General features: G+C 38.9%; 1 protein-coding gene and 1 long non-coding RNA gene across 11 annotated transcripts in view; one reads left to right on the top strand and one right to left on the bottom strand.

Annotated features, from left to right (window-relative positions):
• The window catches only part of TUT4 (terminal uridylyl transferase 4), a 162557-nt gene extending 147579 nt beyond the window's left edge, over positions 1-14978 (bottom strand). For 5 of the 10 annotated variants that reach the window (XM_036893245.2, XM_036893246.2, XM_036893250.2 and 2 more), the window contains exon 1: positions 14814-14977. The gene's annotated coding sequence lies outside the window, so the exon portion shown is untranslated. Of the gene's footprint in view, positions 1-14813 lie in introns of all 10 variants that reach the window. The other 5 variants (XR_008997007.1, XM_036893252.2, XM_036893244.2 and 2 more) reach the window with 2 other exon arrangements.
• Positions 14979-15153: 175 nt separating this feature from the next.
• On the top strand, positions 15154-15984 carry LOC130683351 (uncharacterized). Its single transcript, XR_008997009.1, has 2 exons — positions 15154-15235; positions 15649-15984. It is a non-coding gene; the product is annotated as an uncharacterized LOC130683351 (long non-coding RNA).
• Positions 15985-22011: the final 6027 nt, after the last annotated feature.

Raw genomic sequence — 22011 nt, forward strand, 5'->3', positions numbered from 1 at the left:
GAGTTCCAATTTTTGGTCCAATGCTTAGGTAATAGGATGATACGTCTCTTAGCCTAAACCAGTGGTTCTCAAACTTACTGATCTCAGGATGCATTTACACTCTTAAAAATTATTAAAGACCCAAAGAACTTTTGCTTTTGTGAGTTCTAGCTATTGATATTTATCTCATTAAATATTAAAACTGAGGAATTTTTCAAATACAAAAATATACTACTAACTCATGCTATGAGGACAGTACTACCCTAATACCAAAACCATACAAAAAAACAAGAAAGACATGACAAGAAAACTATGAAGACCAAAGCTACTTATGAATAAGGGTGCAAAAATCCTCAAAAAATACTAACAAACTAAATCTAGCAACAAAAGGATTATACACCAGGACCAAGTATCTCCCCAGGAATGCAAGATTGTTCTAACATATGTAAATAAATTCAATACACCATATTAATAAAGGACAAAACCCACACAGTCATCTCAACAGAGACAAGAAAGCATTTGATGAAATCTAACACCGTACTATGAAAGACACCCAACGAACTAGGAATAGGAAAGAATTTCCTCAACCTGGCAAAGGGCATCTAAGAAAAACCTACAGTGACATCATACTTAATGATGAAAGATTAAACATCTCCTCTAAGAGCAAAAAAAGACAAGGGTGTCTGCTGTTTTCACTTCTATTTAATATTGTACTAGCCAGGGCAATTAGGCAAGAAATTTTTGAAAAGGCACCCAAATTGGAAAGGAAGAAGTAAAACAATTTCTATTTGCAGATGATATGATTTTATATACAGAAAATCCTAAGTAATCCACAAAAAAACTAGTAAAGCTAATAAGTAAGTCCAGCAAGGTTGCTATCCAAGACCAATACACAAAACTCAGTTATTTCTACACACTAACAATGAGCAATCCAAAAATGAAATGAAATGGAAAACAATTCCATTTACAGTAGCATCAAAAAGAATACTTAGGAATTATATTATCAAATAGAATTATTTGTATTATCAGATTATTTGTACTATCAAAAGGAATACTTAGAACAAAATATTGTTGAAATAAATAGGTGAAAGCCTATTTAATGGAAATGCAAGTAAATGGAAAAATATTTCATATTAATGGATTAGAAGACTTAAGATGATAATACTCTCCAAATAATAACCAAATTCAGCACAATTCTTTTCCAAACTCCAGCTACCTTTTTAACAGAAATTGACACACTGATTCTAAAATTCACATCAAATTACAAGAGACCCTAAATAGCCAAAACAATCTTAAAAAAGAAAAAAGTCACAGGACTCACACTTCCAGATTTCAAAACTTACTACAAAGCTACAGTATTCAAAACTGGGTGGTACTAGCTTAAGGACAGACATGCAGATCAATGGAGAATCCAGAATCCATTGAGAATCCAGAAATAACCACACACATTTATGGTCAGCTGATTTTCAAGGATGCCAACACTATTTAACAAGGAAAAGAATAGTCTTGAAGAAAAATGGTGCTGGGACAACTGAGAGCCAAATGCAAAAGAATGAAATTGGACCTCTCCCTCACACCACAAAAAAAATAACTAAAAATGGATCAAAGACCTAAATACAAAAGCTAAAACTATAAAACTGCTAGGAAAAAAAACATAGATATAAATCTTTGTAATCTGAGATTGGGCAATGATTTCTTAGGTATGAGTCTCAAAGCACAAGCAACCAAAGAAAAAATACATAAATTGGACTTTATCAAAATTGAAAACTTCAGTGCTTCAAAACATACTCAAGAAAATTAAAAAAACAACATGGCAATTCCTCAAAAATTAAACATATATTTACTGTATGATTCCAGCAATTCCATTTATGGATATATACCCAAAGGACTGAAAGCAGGGACTGAAACAGATATCTCTATGCCCATGACCACAGCAGCATTATACCCAATAGCTAAAAGATGGATGCAATCCCAGTGTCTATCAAAAGATGAATGGATAAACAAAATGTGGTATATACATACAATAGCATATTATTCAGCCTTAAAAAGGAAGTTCTGACACATACTACAACATCAAAGAACCTTGAAGACACTGTGCTAAATGAAGTCAGTCAATCACAAAAGGACAAGTACTATATGACTCTAACTATATAGAGTAGTCAAATGCATACAGACAGAAAGTACAACAGTGGTTACTAGGGGCTGGGGAAGGAGGGAACAGAAAGTATTGCTTAATGGTTACAGCGACAGAGTTTCTGGAAAAATGAAAAGTTCTGGAGATAGATGGTGGTGATTGTTGCACAACACTGGGAATTACCTAATGTTGCTGAAATAAAAACTTAAAAATGGTTAAAATGGTAAATTCTGTTATATAAATTTTATAATTTTTTAAACTTTAAAAAAGAAAATGAAAGACAACCCAAAAAATGGGAGAACATTTTTGCAAATTATGTATCTGATAATGCTGTAGCATCCAGAATACATAAGGAACACCTATTACTCAACAAAAGAACAAAAAATACAATTTTTTAAATGGACAAAGGATTTGAACAGACATTTTCCTAATCATATACACAAATGGCCAATAGGCACATGAAGAGATGCTCAACATTATTAATCATCAGGGAAATGTAAATCAGCCACAATGAGATACTACTTCACCTGCTAGAATGGCTATAATAAAAAAGACAGACAATAACAAGTGTTGGTGAGGATGTGGAGAATTAGAACCCTCATACACTGCTAATGGGAATATAAAATGATAGCCTCTTGGGAAAATACTTTGTCATGTTCTCATAAAGTTAAACACAAATGTAACAAAACACCAAGCTTTTCCACTCCTGGGTATATATCTAAGAGAAATGAAAACATACACCCACATAACCTTTACATTAGTGTTCACAGCAACATTATTCATAACGGCCAGAAAATGGAAATAACCCAAAAGTATATCAAATGATGAATGGATTAAAAAAACATGGTTATCTCCACAGAATACATTCCACAAAATGCAGTATCATTCAACCATAAAAAAGGAATGAAGTGCTAATACATGATACAAGATGGACAAACCTTGAAAACATTATGCTTAGTAAAAGAACTCAGGCACAAAAAGCCACGTTATATAATTCCATTTATATTAAATATCCCAAATAGGCAAATCCACAGACATAAAGTAACTTAGTGGCTGCCAAAGGCTGGGGTGGGGTGGGGGAGGAAGGGTTATTAATGGAGCACAGGGTTTCTTTACGAGAAGATTAAAATGTGTTGATAGTACTGATGGTTATGTACACTTAAGGAACATACCCTTAACAGTATACTTTAAAAGGGTGAGTTTATCGTATTGAAATTATATCTCAAAGAAAAGAAAAGAATACACTATTACACATTCCATTAGCCTCAAAGCAATAATGTTTTCACGTATCCTGTAGACATCACTCTACATTACAGATGAGAGGAGAGGGGAAAAGGTAAATATCAACTCAATATTACTATGAAAACAATGGGGCTCTCTTGTCCCCTCCTGGCATGAGCCAGGAGCTCTGTCCTCTCTCTTCATCTTTAAATAAAAGCCTCTGCCTTGCTTTCCGAAAATATGTATATATTACTATAAAAACAATTGTGACTCAAGAGACCTCCCACCACTGATTCCCAAACATAGTTTGAATATCACTGGCCTAAACTAATTAATACTCAGCACAATATTGGAGCTTAAATAGTTAATGACTGCTTAATTTTAATGAAAATTAAATTTAAACTATAGCATACTCCTAAGACTGACAAAAATGCAATCAGACTTCACTATTAAAATTCATACTTCATGTTCTTAGAAAATATTTGACAACCTATGTAACTATACTGAATTTAACATCCTCTGTATACTAAATTTTGACAGCCTAAACTTGATGTGCAACATAGTAAAATGGTTAAGAGCTCTGACTCTAGACTCAGACACCTGAGTTCAAACCCTGACACTGCAGCACACTGTGAGATCTTATCCAAGGTACTTAACCCTTCTACACCTACTTTCCTTGCAAGTAAATGAGGGTAATATGAAAAAGGTTGTTACAAGGAGTGACTTAATACTTATAAAATCTTTACAAAGACATTAGCACATAGTAACTATGCTGTTAATTTAATTATTATCATTGTAAATCAAATACCCGATTAAAACTATCAGGCTATTGTGTGACTTACAAATATGCCTATTTCTTTTTGGAAGTACAGGGTCCTTTGTGTAAAGATCAGGACTTTGCTCAACTTTACTGATGAACACTGCACTTGCATGAATGAAATGCTGCTTCTTTCCAAGCCCACACTCCCCAGTGCCCTATCCTATTGCTTTCTAGTGCTAAACTAGAACATAGTCAATTAATCCAAGCCAAGGAATGACAAAACTTCCTGAGTAACCCTAACAAGGTGATTTCTCCCAGAAGTATTTTAATCTCAAAAGAACCTTTTGAGAAACTAAATATTCTTAGACAATTAAGATCTGGATCACAGGATCCTCAAAAAAACCAGTCTGGAATACAACTAGGGAGAAGAAAGGAGAGTGTCATGGAAAAGACGGCTTAAGCATATACTGAAAACCGGGGTAAAATCTGTTGGTAAGGAATCCAAGAAGAAAGAACTACTAGAAAACACTTCTAATCACAGCTCAACCACTATGATTATTACTTGGTGAACTTGATTTACAAAATAAAAATCCAAAACACTTGGTGAACTTGATTTACAAAATAAAAATCCAAATGCCTTGTGCCTTGACACCACACACACACACACACACACACACACAATTACAGACCAATCATGATCAAGTAGGATTTATTCCAGGGATGCAGTATGGTACAACATTCGAAAATCCATCAACATCATCCACCACATCAACAAAAAGAACAACAAAAACCACATGATCATCTCCATAGATGCCAAAAAAGCATTCGACAAAATTCAACATCCAGGGGATCACAGGAAGATGGCAGCATGAGTAGTTCAGAGGAAATCTCCTCCCCAAAACATATATATTTATGAAAATACAATAAATACAACTATTCCTAAAAGAGACACCAGTGGATGCAGTACAACAGCCAGGATACATCTACATCTGTGAGACCTCAACATCACACAAAGGGGGAAAGATACAAGCCGCGGCCAGGCAGGACCCAAACACTCCCCCAACCCCGAAACCCAGCAGGAAGAAAGGAGTTGGAACGGGGAGAGAGTGAAAGCCCAGGACTGCTAAACAACCAGCTCTAGAAATCCGCACCCGGAACGCAGACACAAGGTGCACGGGGTGCTGGATATTAGAGAAACGGAAAAGCAAAACCTGTGGGCAGTTCCCCACAACCAGCACCCCTGAGACAAAAGAAAAGCGAGTGCTTTCTGCAAGTCTTAAAGAGACAGGGACCCCATAGCTGGATGAAGTTGTCCTGGCACAATTAGCCAGCAGCTGGGAATCCCGGGGAAACTTAGGGGCCCTAAACCCCAGGGAGACAGTGCAGCTCTGAAGCCCCTCACAGCACCAAGCAGCCTGCCAGTTGTTCCTCCAACTGGCGCGGACCCCGACACACCACCCCAGTAGCAGGAGAGTGGCAGTACGTACCGGGGACAGCGGCGCCGGAAGGGACTGGGAGCAGATCCATGCGCCAACGGAGCCAGAGGAGACCAGGAGAGGCTTATGCAAGCCCGCAGCAGTGTGACCGAACAGCCCGGGCGCGGCTCGCGCGCACCGGCAGCAGTGGAGCCAGAGGAGCCCGGTAGAGGCCCGCGCGCACCTGCAGCAGAGCCAGAGGGAGCAGGCACACTACGCTCCCAGCAGCTGACCGGAATCCCAGCCCAAGGCACAGCTGCCCAGGCCATACCCAAAGGCTGCTGCTGGCACAGAGCTGCCTGGCAGGGTCACCACTAGCACAGAGGAGCACACCTGGTGTGCCTGCCACTTCCCGCAGGGCTCCACGCTGCTCTGACGGAGACCCCGCCCACAGCAGCTTAGAGGACTAACCCGGTGGCTGCTCCAGGAGTGCGGGTAACCGTCACAGGCAGCGGAGAAGGGCAAGGCATGCAACAAGCAGGAAAGGACTTTCTTCTCCCAGCTTACACACCCGCAACCTGCCCACATCCACCATTATTACCATGAAAAGGCAAAAAAAATTTAGTCCAGCCCAAGACAGTTCAAACAACACCTGAGAAAGGATCTGCAGAGGCAGACCTAACCAGTCTCCCTGAAAAAGAATTCAAAATAAAATCATAAACATGCTGACAGAGCTGCAGAGAAATATGCAAGAGCTAAGGGATGAAGTCTGGAGGGAGATTACAAAAGTGAAACAAACTCTGGAAGGATTTATAAGCAGAATGGATAAGATGCAAGAGGCCACTGATGGAATAGAAACCAGAGAACAGGAACTCATAGAAGCTGATACAGAGAGAGATAAAAGGATCTCCAGGAATGAAACAATATTAAGAGAACTGTGTGACCAATCCAAAAGGAACAATATCCGCATTATAGGGGTACCAGAGGAAGAAGAGAGAGAAAAAGGGATAGAAAGTGTCTTTCAAGAAATAATTGCTGAGAACTTCCCCAAACTGGGGGGGGAAATAGTTGCTCAGACTACAGAGGCACACAGAACTCCCGAGAGACGGGACCCAAAGAGGACAACACCAAGACACATAATTAAAATGGCAAAGATCAAGGACAAGAACAGAGTATTAAAGGCAGCCAGAGAGAGAAAAAAGGTCACCTACAAAGGAAAACCCATCAGGCTATCATCAGACTACTCAACAGAAACCTTACAGGCCAGAAGAGAATGCCATGATATATTTAATGCAATGAAACAGAAGGGCCTTGAACCAAGGATACTGTATCCAGCATGATTATCATTTAAATATGAAGGAGGGATTAAACAATTACCAGACAAGCAAAAGTTGAGGGAATTTGCCTCCCACAAACCACCTCTACAGGGTATCGTAGAGGGACTGCTCTAGATGGGAGCACTCTTAAAAAGATCACAGAACAAATCACCCAACATGTGATGAATGGAGGAGGAGGAAAAAGAAGGGAAAGAAATAATCATCAGACTGTGTTTAAAACAGCTCAATAATCGAGTTAAGTCAGACAGTAAGGTAGTAAACAAGCTAACCTTGAATCGTTGGTAACCACAAATCTAAAGCCTGCAATGGCAATAAGTACATATCTTTCAATAATCACCCTAAGTGTAAATGGACTGAATGCACCAATCAAAAGACACAGAGTAACAGAATGGATAAAAAAGCAAGACCCATCTATATGCTGCTTACAAGAGACTCACCTCAAACCCAAACACATGCACAGATTAAAAGTCAAGGGATGGAAAAGATATTTCATGCAAACAACAGAGAGAAAAAAGCAGGTGTTGCAATACTAGTATCAGACAAAACACACTTCAAAATAAAGAAAGTAACAAGAGATAAAAAAGGACATTACATAAAGATAAAGGGCTCAGTCCAACAAGAGGATATAACCATTATAAATATATATGCACCCAATTCAGGAGCACCAACATATGTGAAACAAATACTAACAGAATTAAAGGAGGAAATAGAATGCAATGCATTCATTTTGGGAGATTTTAACACACCACTCACTCCAAAGGACAGATCCACCAGACAGAAAATAAGTAAGGACAAGAGACACTGAATCTGTAGACAGACATCTACAGAACTCTACATTCAAAAGCAACAGGATACACATTCTTCTCAAGGGCACATGGAACATTCCCCAGAATAGACCACATACTAGGCCACAAAAAGAGCCTCAGTAAATTCCAAAAGATTGAAATCCTACCAACCTACTTCTAAGACCACAAAGGTATAAAACTAGAAATAAATTGTTAAAAGAAAGCAAAAAGGCTCACAAACACATGGAGGCTTAACAACATGCTCCTAGATAATCAATGGATCAGCAACCAAACTAAAATGGAGATCCAGCAATATATGGAAACAAATGACAACAACAACACAAAGCCCCAACTTCTGTGGGACACAGCAAAAGCAGTCTTAAGAGGAAAGTATATAGCAATACAGGCATATTTAAAGAAGGAAGAACAATCCCAAATGAATGGTCTAATGTCACAATTATCGAAATTGGAAAAAGAAGAACAAATGAGGCCTAAGGTCAGCAGACGGAGGGACACAATAAAGATCAGAGAAGTAATAAATAAAATTGAGAAGAATAAAACAATAGAAAAAAATCAATGAAACCAAGAGCTGGTTCTTCGAGAAAATAAACAAAATAGATAAGCCTCTAGCCAGACTTATTAAGAGAAAAAGAGAGTCAACACACATCAACAGAATCAGAAAAGAGAAAGGAAAAATCATGACGGACCCCACAGAAATACAAAGAATTACTAGAGAATACTATGAAAACCTATATGCTAACAAGCTGGAAAACCTAGGAGAAATGGACAACTTCCTAAAAAAACACAACCTTCCAAGACTGACCCAGAGAGAAACAGAAAATCTAAACAGACCAATTACCAGCAACGAAATTGAATCGGTAATCAAAAAACTACCCAAGAACAAAACCCCTGGGCCAGATGGATTTACCTCAGAATTTTATAAGACATACAAGACATAATACCCATTCTCCTTAAAGGTTTCCAAAAAATAGAAGAGGAGGGAATACTCCCAAACTCATTCTATGATGCCAACATCACCCTAATACCAAAACCAGGCAAAGACCCCACCAAAAAAGAAAACTACAGAACAATATCCCTGATGAACGTAGATGCAAAAATACTCAACAAAATATTAGCAAACCGAATTCAAAAATACATCAAGAGGATCATACACCATACCAAGTGGGATTCATTTTGGTACCTTTTTTGTTCTATTGATACCTTTTTGCATAGGATACCTTTTTGTTCTATTGATGGTGTCCTTTGTTGTACAGAAGCTTTTCAGCTTGATATAGTCCCATTTGTTCATTTTTGCCTGTTTCCCTTACCCGGGGATGCAAGGATGGTACAACATTCAAAATCCATCAACATAATCCACCACATCAACAAAAAGAAGGACAAAAACCACATGATCACCTCCATAGATGCCGAAAAAGCATTCAACAAAATTCAACATCCATTCATGATAAAAACTCTCAACAAAATGGGCACAGAGGGCAAGTACCTCAACATAATAAAGGCCATATATGATAAACCCACAGCTAACATCATACTGAACAGCGAGAGGCTGAAAGCTTTTCCTCAGCAATCGGGAACAAGACAGGGATGCCCACTATCCCCACTGTTATTCAACATAGTACTGGAGATCCTAGGCACGGCAATTAGACAAAACAAAGAAATACAAGGAATCCAGATTGGTAAAGAAGTTAAACTGTCACTATTTGCAGATGACATGATATTGTACATAAAAAAAACCATAAAGACTCCACTCCAAAACTACTAGAGCTAATATCGGAATCCAGCAAAGTTGCAGGATACAAAATTAACACATAGAAATCTGTGGCTTTCCTATACACTAACAATAAACTAATAGAAAGAGAAATCAGGAAGACAATTCCATTCACAATAGCATCAAAAACAATAAAATACCTAGGAATAAACCTAACCAAGGAAGTGAAAGACCTATATTCTGAAAACTATAAGACACTCTTAAGAGAAATTAAAGAAGTCACTAACAAATGGAAACTCATCCCATACTCCTGGCTAGGAAGAATTAATATCGTCAAAATGGCCATCCTGCCCAAAGCAATATACAGATTCGATGCAATCCCTATCAAACTACCAACAGCATTCATCAGTGAACTGGAACAAATATTTCAAAAATTCATATGGAAACACCAAAGACCCCGAATAGCCAAAGCAATCCTGAGAAGGAAGAATAAAGTGGGGGAGATCTCACTCCCCAACTTCAAGCTCTACTACAAAGCCACAGTAATCAAGACAATTTGGTACTGGCACAAGAACAGAGCCACAGACCAATGGAACAGAGTAGAGACTCCAAACATTAACCCAAACATATATGGTCAACTAATATTCGATAAAGGGGCCATGGACATACAATGGGGAAATGACAGTGTCTTCAACAGATGGTGCTGGCAAAACTGGACAGCTACATGTAAGAGAACGAAACTGGATCACTCTCTAACCCCACACACAAAAGTAAATTCAAAATGGATCAAAGATTTGAATGTAAGTCATGAAACCACGAAACTCTTAGAAAAAAACATAGGCAAAAATCTCTTAAGACATAAACATGAGTGACCTCTTCCTGAACCTATCTCCCCGGGCAAGGGAAACAAAGGCAAAAATGAACAAATGGGACTATATCAAGCTGAAAAGCTTCTGTACAACAAAGGACACCATCAATAGAACAAAAACGTATCCTACAGTAAGGTAGAATATATTCGTAAATGACAGATCCGATAAAGGGTTGACATCCAAAATATATAAGAGCTCACACACCTCAACAAACAAAAAGCAAATAATCCAATTAAAAAATGGGCAGAGGAGCTGAATAGACAGTTCTCTAAGGAAGAAACCCAGATGGCCAACAGGCACATGAAAAGATGCTCCACGTCGCTAATTATCAGGGAAATGCAAATTAAAACCACACTGAGGTATCACCTCACACCAGTTAGGATGACCAACATAGAAAAGACTAGGAATAACAAATGCTGGTGAGGATGCAAAGAAAGGGGAACCCTCCTACACTGCAGGTGGGAATGTAAACTAGTTAAACCATTGTAGAAAGCAATATGGAGGTGCCTCAAAAAACTAAAAATAGAAATACCATTTGACCCAGGAACTCCACTCCTAGGAATTTACTGAAAGAAAACAAGTTCTCAGATTCAAAAAGACATATGTGCCCGTATGTTTATTGCAGCACTATTTACAATCGCCAAAATATGGAAGCAACCTAATTGCCCATCAGTAGATGAATGGATAAAGAAGATGTGGTATATTTACACAATGGAATACTATTCAGCCATAAGAAAGAAACAAACCTTACCATTTGCAACAACATGGATGGAACTAGAGAGTATTATGCTCAGTGAAATAAGTTAGGCAGAGAAAGACAAATGCCAAATGATTTCACTCATTTGTGGAGTATAACAACAAAGCAAAACTGAAGGAACAAAATAGCAGGTGAATCACAGACTCCAAGAAGGGACTAGCAGTTACCAAAGGGGAGGGGTGGGAGAAGGCAGGTGAGGAGGGAGGGAGAAGGGAATTGTAGGGTATCATGATTGGTGGCACATAGCATGTGTGGCATCACGGGGAAGACAGAGTAGCTCAGAGAAGACAAATAGGGACTCTGTGGCATCTTACTACACTGAACAGTGACTGCAATGGAGTATGGGGAGTTACTCGATAAGGGTGAATGTATTAACCACATAGTTTTTCTTGTGAAATCTTCATAAGTGTGTATATCAAATGCCTTAATTTAACACACATAATAAAATAGCCCTCAAAGGCTGCTACTTCCAACCATTTCTCTCACCACTCTATCCATAACTCAATTCCTGCCACACTGCATTTCTCACTCTTCCCCAGACACCAAGCCCCAAAACAATTTATATCATCTTTGCATGTTATTCTTAAGCTCTGGAATGGCTTCCAGACTTTCCCTTTTCCACCTACCAAACTCCTACTCATCCTTCAAAAGCCAGTTTCTTCCTTCTGAATTTCCATAATCTAATAATGTTGTAATCTATCTGTATTATATGTAGATTGAGTTCCCCAAAGGGAGAGACTGTCTTCATTAATTTCGTATCTCTAAAACCTAGAAGTGTCTAGCATGAAGTACAAATGCAAATATTTGATGAAATTAAAGATTAAATGACAAATGAATTAGAAACTTTGTGCAGCTCCTCTTATAAAGTTGAGAGAATAGGTGATACATCTGAGAAGCAATATGGCCTATATAATAGAGCACACAGCTGCTTTGAATCTAACTCTGAATCTTCGGCAAATTATTTTCCCCATCCAAAAAACAGGTTTCATAGAGTTGTTACATTCCTCATCTATAAAACAGGTTTCACTAAATTGTTACACTGAACAAATTAAAAAATACATAAACATATCTAACACAATACCTAGAACAAAACAGGTACTCAAATTTTAGTTCCCTTTTCTCTCCCCTTTAATTCACAGGATAATTACGATATCCAATGAGATCATTTGATATGAAAACAATCAGGAAACCATTACACATCACACAAATTAAATCTCTCACTAACGGGGAAAAAATCTGAACAGTTCATCCTTGCATTTATTTATGTACCTTTTCTTCTTTCTAGATTTGTAAGAAACACATGGGGACATCTGCTGGTTTTTAAACATTTCCCCAAATTATGCAATTATCTAGGATTCTACATTTAAAATTTAGTTTAGTATAAACAATTTTAATTCACCTGGTTCAGTGTAAACTATCCTAATTCCTCTAAGATTAAGAAGAAAAAAGTCTACTTATCCTGCTTTAAACTAGTGTCCTTTCCCCTTGCCTGTTTTGGGGTTCTCTAGATTTGTTCTTTTTTAGAACATGTTCCTGCAGTTGACTTTAAGTGAATTTTGTAACATTATTTCATGAATTTGTAAGCATCTGTAATTTAGAAAGTAACACATCTCACTGAATTATGTTCTATCAAAATGCTGATTTTTTTTTTAAGGATAAACATTTGTTGGCATCAGCTTTTACTGGTAAGTCTTGCTTATTTCTCTGAAACCAGAAACTTTCTACAGAAAATAAATTCAAACACCTTTCTCTACCCACAGACCCTGATTTGACATTCCATAAAGAACACAGCATAATTAGTGGTGCTTATTATACACATCAAGGTTAACTCTGAAGTCAAAAAAAGTTTGCTTACACTTACTAAACTGAACCTACTCTGAGAACTTATAAAACTTCTCTTTAAACAGCTTTTTATTAATCAGACATATTTATAACTAAAATTATAAATTTTCACTTAAAAGGTCTAAAATTGTAATGTAGGTTCGAGTTAAATTAACCACAAATAAGTGTAATTCTGGATGTGACTTAGGATTTACAAAATTGGACTAAACTTACGGTGATAACATCTTGTTAATTTATCTGTATTACTAACAACTTGACCTAGGACAATGAAAAGACTTTCATTTCTTTTTTGTATTTAGATATTCACTAGACGTAAAATGCTGAATGTCAACTTTCACTTCCACTTCTGTACTATTTCAAGGAAGCTTTTTTTTTCACTTTCTAGTGTGCACACTGGTCGAATGAAAAACTGCAAACAGCAGGAAAATATCTAAATGAGCTTTTTTTAAAAGCAACTTTTTGTTTATATTAAATGTCATGTTTTTAAAGCACAAAACGACTTAAAATTCTAATCTCCAAAGTATACGGTTTTTAAGCACTGTAAAATGTTTATAAAAAGCATCACAGCACACTAATAGTTTATTCATTAATTATCTTCAGCACAGCATTCTAAATGAATCAATATTTCATAATTTTACAAATTGTGACTAATTAGTACTAGAATGCAGGGGAGCACAGCGATTTCTAAGAAAACAATACAAGGGTTCAGGGCATAAAGAAAATTCCAGCGTACAATTTACTCATACAAAATACACTAATATAAAAAAAGCTAAACTTTTTTTTTTTAAAGCATGCCACAATTCACCACCCTGAAGGGACATTCTCTCTAAATTATTTTATCCAGTTGGGATTATCCAATTTTATTAGGTAAAAGTTCTCATTACTTTAAAAACAGAAACAGGGTATGTTCCGCTTCACCAAGTGTTACACATTTCGCTACTGTAAGACTTGGGGGTGGGGGTAAATCTTTGGAAACAAAAGGTAATCTGATCCACTCCAGGTAATTACTAAATGCATGCCGACAATACACAATTCAAATTGCATTTCTGGACACTAAGAGCACAAAAAGGAAGAGAATGTCGTGTCAGAAACTATTTTTATATCAAAAAATATGTAACGAAGAAACCTGGTATACCGAAACTAAAATCTCGCTCAAGGTAAAAAATTCATCTGATTAACCATTTGATAATCTTCTGAAAAGAAAATGTTTAATCAACGTTGTTACAATCACAGTAATTCATCCCATTCAGGTTCTAGAAATCTCAATGTGCTTGTTTCAGGTCTAAATATCTCATTCTCTTACAATCCAGATACCAAAAGGACCTGAAACCTCTCGCAGAGGCGTGGAACACAATCGGCTAGTGCTGTCTGTTTACAAATACGAATCTCAGTTTCCCACGTCAAAGCGTTCATTACCACCACTACACCGGGGGACGGAGGACGGGGGACAGAGAAGGCAGCGAGAGCAAGAAACGAAAACCACAGCCACACCTCTCTGCCTTCTCTCCTCCCCATAAGAGCAAGCCCAGAGAAAATATTTATTATGTATTACATGCATGTATATATTTGTTACATATGTACGTCTATGTCTAAGCGTGGGTGAAAACGAGCCACACATGACCGACACGAAAGAATGCTCACGCCAATCCCGCTAACTCAAAATCCGCCGCCCGGGTCTACAGGTTTCGGCCCGGGGCCAAGAGTTCCAGCCTCTGTGGAGTTCGGCCCCAAAGCGTCCCAATGCCCTCCTCGGGCCGACGCCCCTGCTTCCCTCATCTCTGCCTTCCCCCAGGGACACCCGAAGCCCATTCCGGCAAAGAAAGAAGTGTCAGGCTCGCAAGAGGCGGCTGAGACGCGCTCGGGCCAGGCCCACCACACCTGCGAGACACCGCACCTGAGGAGTGCTACTAACAGGCGGCCGCCCGGCCTTCCCCGAGCACACCCCCTCGGCACAGGGTGCTGCGCCGCGGCCGGAACCTCCGTACCTGCAGGCCCGCGAGCTACAGGCGCGCGCGGCGCCTCCTCATCTCAGTGGCTCCCGCTCCCCCTCCGCCTCCCGCTGCCGCCGCCGTCACCACCGCCGCCGCCGCTGCTGGAGGCCGGGACACGACGAGCTCAGGACTCCACCGCCATGTCCGCCGCGCCGCGAACTGCATTGTGGGGGGAAGGGAAGAGATGGGGGAGGCGGAGGGAGAGAAAGAGGAGGACCCGCTGAGGGGAGGGGGTCGAAGCAGAGGGGCAGCCGGGGGGAGAGGGGGTGGGGAAAGAGGGGCAGAGCCCGGAAGGGTGTCCTGACCCCGAGGGCGGGGGACAGGGGAGGGGATGGATGCGGAGGACAGCCCGGAGAGGAGGCGCAGAGGGAAGGGTTCGGGTGCCCCCTCCCTTCGTCTTGGGGGCCCTAGGATCGGTAAAATTGGGGCGGGGGGAGTAAAAACTGACGGGAGGAGGGGCTCCGTTCGGGGCCTTGTAGTGGCGGCAAGAAACAATAGGGAGGGGGCGAAGGTGGGAGGGCAGCGCAATCACACTCCGGCTGAGGAGAGGGGCGTGCGCGCGAGGAGGGGGCGGGGCCCTCTAGCGTTGGGGAAGTGGGGAGCGCCCCCCACCCGAGCGGGGGTCGCCAGGTCCCGCTAGCGGCTTGGGCCTCGCTGGGGAGTAGCGGGAGGACGTCGGCGTGCCTCAGGAGGCAGGGGTCACCGGCACGACCGCGCCGCTCTGCTGAGGCCCCCAAGCGGGAAGAAGGGCCCGAAAGCCGCCTCAGCGCCTCTCTCCGAAAGCTGTCACCTCGGGGAAGGAAGCCCGGCCTTGGACATGCTCCCTCAGGTCTGGGGCACCGAACCTCGGCGGCTTGTGCGGGCTTCTGAGCACCAGCGGGGAGCTAGACGGAGGAAGCCTCCGGGATCGACCTATTCACCTTTGCCACCAACCCACCAAAGTCCAGTCTTTTTCTTTTTAAAATGCAGCCACTTCTGAAGTTGAGTTCAGCAGTGAACTTTCCAGAGCATCTTCCCACAAAAAGATTTTAGAAGTCATTTCTGTAGTTTTGACGCAGGTTTGGAATCAGCTATACCATCCATGGGACCCTTACACCCACCTTGCTTTTATTGTTAGGTTTCTCCTACAATTTAATAATTGTATTAAAGGCACGATCCGACAGGATTTATGGTTTGGTTAGTTTTTTTAAGAGCCCAGCCTTGGAGATTATTCAACTAACCTCTGACCTCAAAGCTGAACAAATCACACAACCGCAATAAAAAATCCTTGGATTTGACACATGCTAGACAGGAAAAGGATACGAAAAGGGTGGACATGGGGTGTGAGGGAAGATGCTAAATTTTAAGTATTTATAAGATACTACCTTATAAATTTTCTTATGACTCAGACTAGAACCTGTAAGAGTTTATTTCCATCTACTTCCTACTACATGCAATAACTGCATACCTGTTAATTTATCTGTTTATGTTTATGTGAATCTGAAGCTCCGTGAGAAGAGAACAAACATTACCCACTAAGTGCTAGGTATTGAGGTAGGGACGTCAAATATTTCACCATTTAATCCTCATAAGAATCCCGTGAGGTCAGTACTATTACTCCCATTTACAAGTAAGAAAACTAAATTTCTGAGAATAACTGCATTTTACTCCTATGTGTCTGATTCCAAAGGGCCACCGTATAGTGCATAGAATTGTGGATTTAAAGGCAAAAAGAGCCCTGCCTGGCTTCAACACTTAATCATCTGGATGACTTTGGACAAATGTACCTTCTGAGTTCCCTCATCTACAAATTTTTAAAGGCAAAAAACCTACTTCACAGGGATTATGTAAGGAAAACTTCAACACAAACGCTAAAGCCTATAGAGACATGAACATGTCCTTCACTTTAGTGAGTGATCAGTGTCCTTGGAGCAAGTGCAATTGAATAAAATTTCCTGATAACTTAATAAGAGCAAAGCACTGAGTTAGGTGCCGAGGGATACAAAGACAACTAGATTCCTGTCTCCAAAAAGTTCACCATTGAGTGAGAAAGGTGGTTCCATTGAGCTACAAAAAAAGCAATAGGTCATGAACAAAGAGCTAGGCTAATACAGAGAGAGTGATAAATTTCACTTGGGTGAAACTAACAGAAGAGGTAGAACTGGACCTTGAAGGTTTGCCTGATTTGCGCCAGACACATGTCTGTGATTCAAAGAACATCATTTAGTCTGGAATATGCAGAAGATAATGAGAGTGGAAACAAAAGCTGGAGCCAGACAGAATCCCCGTGCCTCTCTGCTCTTATCCTTTCCACATAACTCTCTTCTACCCCCTTGCCCATTCCTCAAGACCCAGCTCAACTCCTACCTCCCTTACTAAATCTTCCTGATCACCAACCCACTCAACTGAATGTGATCCCTCCATTCTCTGAATCGCTACATGTTACTTGTTGTAAATCTAGCCTCAATAGATTATAAACTTGAGCACAAATACTTATATTTGTATATTTTATAATGCCTGCATACTTGCTGAGTTGAAATTTTTGGTAACTATAGTTTTATCACAACAAAGTATGTATAGAGTATTATTTATATGTGAAGAATGAGGAAACTTAGGGCATGAGAGGGCTTAATTAGTGGGCCAGTGTCATACAATAAGTCACTAGAATATCAGACCTGTGTTTTTTCTATTGAATCACAAACAGCTTACTGGGAAATAAAATGTTGAACGTCTGCTCTGTTAAAAATACATTGAAGACCTATTTGATACTTGCAAGGAAGACCTCATGATTCTAGTTAAGTCTCCAGATTTAGCCTTCTAATCTTGAAGTTCTGGGAACTCAATTTCATACAAACTCAGGTGGAAATTATTTGCAGCAAAAATCTTATTTCATCATATATAATGAGAAATATAAAAAACTAATCTTGGATGAAAGGTGATTTGGTGAGTAAATTAAATCAGAACAAGAAAGGTAGCTCAGAGGTAAGTCTGCTCAAACCAAGTAGATTGGCCAGCAGATCATAAAGGGAACAAATCATAAAGGGGTCTGTAGTCCATTAAAAAAAAAAAGGCTTTATCCTATAGTTAATGGGGAGTCACTGAACATTTGTAAGCTTGGGAGAGATCAGATCTGCTGAAGTTTTCTTTTAAGCCCCATTGTTTTCTGCCATATACCTGATTTTTTCAAGGAGAAAGACTTCAGTGGTTGGTAACCTTTTATAGACCCTGGTTGATGATGAGTTCCAGTTGAAAATGAGTGCATCAACACCCATGATGTGGTGCTAACCATGTCTTCTCCACCTTTGCATTCTCAACACCCAGTACAATCCTGATAAGTAGAAAGTACCTAGAAATTAATTGTTGACATTCTAAGTTGTCTATAAAGTTCAAAGGTTAACATTTTTGTGATTCTTACAAACAGTATGCAGGGCCAAGACTCAGAATGTAGTGGTCACCTCAAAGATAGTGTAATGGATCTATTTCTCTTTGACTTTTTGCATTCCTAAAATTAAATAAGCTAAAATATGTTGAAATGCCTATTACACAATAAACATTCTACAAAAATTAAGTTCCTTTCTCCTTAAAATTTGGATTTCATGTGTCCTTAGACCACACTAGCACAGGTGTGTACTTGCTGCCCATTGATTACATTTAATTTTTTCTGAGGATTTTATGTGTGGAATTTTAAACTACAGCCACACCCTTTAGCCTACTTTCTTAAAGCATTAGAAACAGTCTCTTTTTTTAAGGTGGAGCTTTTTTTTTAATGTGAATAATATCTGAGAGGACATTAGAGTTCATACAGTTGCCTATACATATCAACATAGATATATGGCAGGAGGTGATGCTATAAAGATCACCTAGGACTCTATAATGTAGGCAATTATGCCATTTTAAAAAGTGGGTCTTTATCCTAAAGTTAATGGGTCATGTGGAACATTTGCAAGCAAGGCAGAGATTATTAGACCTTCCTTCTACAGCAAAACTTACATATGGTCATTCAGCTTCCATTTGAATTGTTTGTAGTTACAGAGAGCTCATTCCTTCCCAAATCTGTCTGTTCCGAATATTAGTTCTTCCTTCATTGAGCTGAAATCTTCCTTCTATGTTTATATTTTGGTAATTCTGACCTCAAGAGCAACACCAACCTCTTTCTCTACTTCTGTAAAAACAAGGATGTGAACTAGATGAGCTAGGGTTGGGAAAGGGTCTAAAGGTCTATGATTCTGACATGAACTCCTTTTAGGTCAGCTGTTTCACCTCCCTCTGGATCAAATCTTACCTCCTTTTCTTCAGTCGCCTTATGACCAATTACTGTGTTAGGACAATCTATATTCTGATTCATCTTTGTATCCTAAAACATGTCATGCACTAAACCAATACATATATAGTCAAGTGATTTTCTTTCTTTTTAATTGAAGTATAGTTGTTATATAATAGTATATTGGTTTCAAGTGTTCCAATACAACACAGTGATTCAACAGTTACACACATTGTTAAATCCTCATCCCAGCTAGTGCAGTTACTATCTGTCAACATAGAAAGATGGTAGAGAGCCACTGACTATACTCTCCATGCTGTACTGCCATTCCCCAGGACCAATTTATATTATGATTGAGATTCTGTGCCTCTTTATCCCCCTCACCCACTCCACCCACCCACCCTGGCCCCTCTCCCTTGGTAACCACCAGTCACTTCTCAGTGTCTGTCAATCTACTGATGTTTTGTTCCTTCTGTTTTGCTTTTTTTTTTATATTCCACAAATAAATGAAATCATATAGTATTTGTCTTTTTCCACCTGGCTTATTTCACTTAGCATAATACCCTCTGAGTCTGTCCATGTTGTTACAAATGGCAGGATTTCTTGCTTTTTTATGGCTGAATAATATTCCATTGTGTATATGTACCACTTATTCTTTATCTGTTCATCTGTTGATGGACACTTAGGTTGCTTCTATATCTTAGCTATTTTAAATAATGTGACAATGAACATAGGGGTAGATATATCTATTTGAATCAGATTTTTTTGATAAATTCCTAGAAGTGGAATTAACGTGTTGTATGGTATTTCTATATTTAGTTTTTTCAGAAACCTCCATACTACCTTCCATAGTGACTGTACCAATTTACATTCCCACCAAGTGTACGAGGGTTCTCTTATCTCCACATCCTCAGCAATGCTTGTTATTTCTTGTCTTTGGGATAGTGGCCATTTTCACTGGCGTGAGGTGCTATTTCATTGTGGTTTTGATTTGCATTTCCCTTATGATTAGTGATGTGGAGCATCTTTTCATGTGCCTGTTGTCCATCTGTATTTCTTCTTTGGAAAAGTGTCTGTTCAGGACCTCCACCCATTTTTTTAAATGGGTTATTTGCTTTTTTGGTGTTGAGATGTGTAAGTTCTTCATGTATTTGGGATGTTAACCCCTTATCAGATGAATCTTTGTGACTATATTCTCCCATACTGTAGGATGCCTTTTTGTTCTGCTGATGGTGTCCTTTGTTGTACAGAAGCTTTTTAGTCGATGTAGTACCACTTCTTCATTTTTATTTTGTTTCCCAAGAAGATGGGTCCAGGAAAAAATTGTTCATGCTTATGTTTAAAAGATTTTTGCCTGTATTTTCTTCTAAGACTTGTATGGCATCATGTCTTATATTTAGGTCTTTAATCCATTTTGAGTTAACTTCTGTGTATGGAGTTAAATGATAATCCAGTTTCATTCTCTTGCATATAACTGTCCAGTTTTTCCAAACCAGTTATTGAAGAGATTGCCTTTTCCCCATTGTATATTCATGGCTCCTTTATCATATTAATTGACCACATATACATGGGTTTCTTTCTGGGCTCTCTATTCTGTTCTATTGATCTCTGTGGATCCATTCTTATGCCAATATCATACTGTTCTGATTACTTTAGTTTTGTAGTAGAGTTTGAAGTCAGGGAGCATAATTTCCCCAGCTTTGTTCTTTCTTCTTACAGTTGCTTTGGCTATTCAGGATCTTTTGTGGTTTCATATGAATTTTAGAACTATTTGTTCTATTTCATTGAAAAATGCCATTGATACTTTGATAGAGATTGCATTGAATCTATAAATTGCTTTGGGCAGGATGGCCACTCTGACAATATTAATTCTTCCTATCCATGAACATGGGATAGATTTACATTTATTTGTTTCTTCTATAATTTCTTTCATCTGTGTCTTATAGTTCTCAGAGTACAGGTCTTTTACCTCCTTGGTTAGGTTTATTCCTAGGTGTTTTACTCGTTGGTGCAATTCTAAATGAAACTGTTTTCCTGATTCTTCTTTCTGCTATTTTGTTGTTAATATATAGGAATGCAACAGATCTCTGTATATTGATTTTGTATCCTGCCACTTTACCGAATCCAGTTTTAGTTCTAATAGTTTATGGTGGAATCTTTAGGATTTTCTAAATAGAGTATCATGTCATCTGCAAATAGTGACAATTTTAATTTTTCTTACCAATTTGAATGCCTTTTATCTCTTTATCTTGTCTAGTTGCTGTGGCTAGGACCTCCAGTACCATGTTAAATAAATGTGATGAGAGTGGATATCCTTGTCTTGTTTGTGATCTTAGAGGAAAGGTTTTCAGCTTTTCACCATTGAGTATGATGTTAGCTGTGGGCTTGTCACATATGACCTTAATTATGTTGAGGTACATATTCACTACGCCCATTTTCTTGAGAATTTTTTTCATGAATGGGTGTTGAATTTTGTCAAATACTTTTCCAGCATCTATAGAGACGATCATATGGTTTTTATCCTTCCTTTTGTTAATGTGGTGTATCACATTGATTGATCTATGAATATTGTACCACCCTTGCATCCCTGGAATAAATTCCACTTGGTCTTGGTGGATGATCTTTTTGATGTATTTTTTTCATTCAGTTTGCTAAGATTTTATTGAGGATTTTTGCATCTATGTTTATCAAGGATATTGGTCTATAATTTTCTTTTTTTGTAGTGTCTTTATCTGGTTTTGATATTAGAGTGATGCTGACTTCACAGAGTGAGTTTGGAAATATTCCCTTCTATTCTAGTTTTGGAATACTTTAAGAAGAATAGGTATTAGCTCTCCTTTAAATGTTTGGTAGAATTCAGCTGTGAAGTCATCTAGTTATTGACTTTTGTTTGTTGGGACTTTTTTGATCACCACTTCAATTTCATTACTGGTCTGTTCAGATTATCTGTTT

This window comes from Manis pentadactyla, chromosome 4, assembly GCF_030020395.1.
Source record: "Manis pentadactyla isolate mManPen7 chromosome 4, mManPen7.hap1, whole genome shotgun sequence".
NCBI lineage: Eukaryota > Metazoa > Chordata > Mammalia > Pholidota > Manidae > Manis > Manis pentadactyla.